At 46.5% G+C, this 3,678-nt stretch overlaps 1 pseudogene; it reads left to right on the top strand.

The window, feature by feature from the left end:
- Nucleotides 1-215: 215 nt before the first annotated feature.
- LOC121138594 lies at nt 216-1,419 on the top strand (annotated as a pseudogene).
- The last annotated feature ends 2,259 nt before the right edge of the window (nt 1,420-3,678 follow it).

The raw sequence follows: 3,678 nt of genomic DNA on the forward strand, positions 1-3,678 counted from the left end.
GAACTTACCAGATAACATTGTATTAGAAACGACATGCTTAACTTCTTTAAAAGTAACGATACAAAACTCTGTGTGAAACTATGTGCTTAACTTCATGAGAACTTACCACATAACACTTAATTAGAGAATACATGGTTGACTCTCGACTTCTGCCTCCTCGAGTCTGGAGTCGCGGCCTTCCCAGCGCTAGTCCCCCCAGCCTGCGGCGTCCGACCATGTTTGGCCTGTGGAGAAATGAGGTGATAGGCCTGAACCTGTACTGAGGCGGCGCCAGCCTGGGTGCGGGCGGTGGCTCTCAGGCCGGGCGCGCCTCATGGCCGAGGAGGCCAAGGCAGGGTGTGAGGGGGGAGGGGAGGCCGGCCTGCTGCCCGGCGCACAGGTGGTGGTGCAGCTGCCTCCCGTGGGCACGGAGGACCCCGAAGTCACCGCGTCAGAAGAGAGGAGGCTGCTCAGGTCGCCCGCTCTACGGTCTACTCGCCGTGCCGCCCGAGGAGATGGCCGCGCCGGCCGCCGCCATCATATCTCTCGAGGACGAACTGGACGGCTATGAGCCGGAGGCGCTCGGCAAGCGGCCGGCCGCGCTGCCCCTGCTGGAGCGTGTGAGCGAGGCGGCGAAGAGCACGGCCGCCGAAGGCTTGCTGGCCTCCACGCCGCTGCCGGCCGAGGAGGAGGGGAGGAGAACGACGAGCTGTACTGCCAGTCGCGCGAGATTATCTCGCGCTACCTGCGCGAGCAGGCGGCTGGCGTCAAGGACGCGAAGCCGCTGGGCGAGGCGGGCCCGGCAGGCCAGAGGGCGCTGGAGACCCTGTGGCGCGTGGGCGACGGGGTGCAGCGCAACCACGAGACGGCCTTCCAGGGCATGCTTCGGAAAATGGACATTAAAAACGAAGACGATGTCAAATATTTTTCTCGAGTGATGGTCCATGTTTTCAAAGATGGCGTAACAAACTGGGGCAGGATTGTGACTCTTATTTCTTTTGGTGCCTATGTGGCCAAACACTTGAAGAGCATAAACCAGGAAAGCTGCATCGAACCATTAGCAGACAGTATCACAGACATTCTTGTCAGGACAAAACGGGACTGGCTGGTCAAACAAAGAGGCTGGGATGGGTTTGTGGAGTTCTTCCACGTACAGGACCTAGAAGGCGGCATCAGAAATGTGCTGCTGGCTTTTGCGGGTGTGGCTGGAGTAGGGGCTGGCCTGGCATATCTAATAAGATAGCCTTATGTGTGCAGTAGGGGACTCTTAACTCCAGCCACCAAACCACCTGCTTCTGTGAAAACAAATGTATTTATGAAGTTGGACTTGAAGCTGCCCGGGCTTTAACAATCCAGGAGTTCTACTCTAGCAACATAGCCAGAAAGCAAGCAAGTGGCTACAGGATTGTGGCTAACAAGAATAAATACATGGGGAAGTGCTCCCTCTTGAAGAGTTACTATCTGAAAGAAGCCAAGTTTTCACTCAGCAAACTTTGGGAGGCCATGGAGGAGGACTTGTAGATTGAATGAATGGAAGTGGGTAGGTGAACAGACTTGATTTCGTTGTCTAGAAGAGTGGCCAGTCCTCAGGCTAGTCATAGAACTTACTAAATGTGCAGTCTGTCACTCCACTCCTGTAGTGTTGAGAGAGAAGCACTAACAATGGCGGTGATCTGTGTAAGTTGGATTTAAGCTGCAAGTAACCAGACCATGACTAGGAAGCCGCAGTACTGTACAAGAATGTGAAAGGCTCTCTGAGCTTTCCCAGGAGTACTTCTTGACGAAGTCCAAGTGCTCAGGACGCAGTCCTGTCAACTTGGGCTTGGTTTTGATGATAATCTTAAATTTATTAGCCTAGTAATGGCCAAAAGTACTTGACTTAAGGTTCACTAATTAGTTACAAAACTGAAAAGCCTCAATTTTTAAGGAAAACAGCATATAAATTGGATTTGTCTGTAAAAATTGTATATATTTTTACAGAAAGTCTATTTCTTTGAGTAGAAAAGGAGGGATGACTCAGATTTAATTTTTCCGTACCCTTTTGAAACTTGCAACTTCTCTAGTTAGAAATCTATTTCTTACAGCTTTTTAAAACGTTGTCATGATCAGCTCTAGAGTATATACAGAACCAGTTGTGTGTGTGGACTGGTTATAGTGGAACAAATTGGATTCATAACTATGCAGGCTTAATTTTCCAGTCTGATTTTGTATGTAAGGATCACAGATGTGAGGCATATGGCCCCCTGTTGACTTTAAATTGTAAAGTGGTTTGGTATCACAGGCTAGACTCATAACCATGGTGCTATTCACAAGGTTTACTTGTTTGACACAAGTTTAAGCCTGGTGGTGTCAATAAAACAAATATGTATTTCTTTTCTGCTAATGATTGCCAAGCTTTGTTTTTAATTTCTGTATTAGTCTCTAAATGTCCCACCTGTTGTATTAACCTTTACTTCCTCTCCTTTCTTTACATACTGGCTTGTTAAGATCTCCTGGTCCCTCTATAAATATAATCGAAGTCTACATTTCCTCCCTGGAACCCTCACCCTCCAACTCTGAACCTAAGTGATCTCCCTCCCATCCTATCAGAGTCAGCAGAACTTTGTCTCCTTAGAGGGCAGTGAAGTGACACTTCCTCTTTGAGCCCTATGACCAACAGTAACGGGTATGGGGGTGAAACTCCCTTTTCCACTGTTTATCCTATTGATCAAAAGTCCCCTTGGGAATTTGAGAAGTTGGAGTGAGCTGCATCATACATAAGTTTCTATACAGTTTGCTCCTAGTATGGATATGCTCACTTAAATTTTTAAAAAGGTGTGTTTTGTTGAGCCTCAGTTCTATAATAGCCACTGGTAAACTGAGGAGTTTGTTTGAGCTACGGTCATTTTGAAAGCTTGCCTCAGAATGTGACCTTTCGTTAGGACTACAGATAAAAATAGTCCTGAATCAGATGACTAAGAATGTAAGGGAGAAGACATGCCCGGGCTGCCCATCTCAGCCACAGGTCGTCTTGCTGGAGCTATTTGTACCTAGATTTATCCTTGGTTATAAATTGCTTATTTATGTTTATCTCTTGACTTATAAGCACTTTATGTAGTTTAATTAACCCTACAGGTTAAGGTGAATAAAAGGCTAGTGTCCCATATTCAGTTGTGTGAGTTTGTGTTTATACAGACAGGTATTTTAGTTCCAGGGCCATGAAGGCTTGCAGAGCACAAGTGGGTGAGAAAAGGGGTTTTTACTTAGAGATGAGGCACTTGATCTGAGTACTCGCTAGCAGAATAGTTGAGACATCCTCTGAAGCGAAGAGGGAGGGGCAGTGTGGAGATGGCTCCAGGCAAATTCTGTTTGTGTTACACTTCTCTCAGGGAAAAACACCATAGAGTCTTCAAGCATCCATGTACATTCTACCTGGGGTGGTGAATACCTTCATTCTGGTAGAACCAGCATTTATAACATCTGTTCCCCAAAGGGTTAGGGCCAACTGCAAGTTAATGTGGGTTGTAAAAAAATGTGTTTCCCTAACTTCTGTTTCTTCTCCTAAGGGAAAAAATAAAAGCTTTTTTTTTCTCCAAAAAAAAAGAACTATATGGTTAACTTCTTCAAAACTAACGATACAACACTGTGTCTGAATCTACATGCTTAACTTCTTCAAAACTAGCGATACAACAATGTGTGTGAAACTACATGCTTAACTTC

Source organism: Mesocricetus auratus, unplaced genomic scaffold, assembly GCF_017639785.1.
Source record: "Mesocricetus auratus isolate SY011 unplaced genomic scaffold, BCM_Maur_2.0 contig_13216_pilon_obj, whole genome shotgun sequence".
Classification (NCBI taxonomy): Eukaryota; Metazoa; Chordata; class Mammalia; order Rodentia; family Cricetidae; genus Mesocricetus; species Mesocricetus auratus.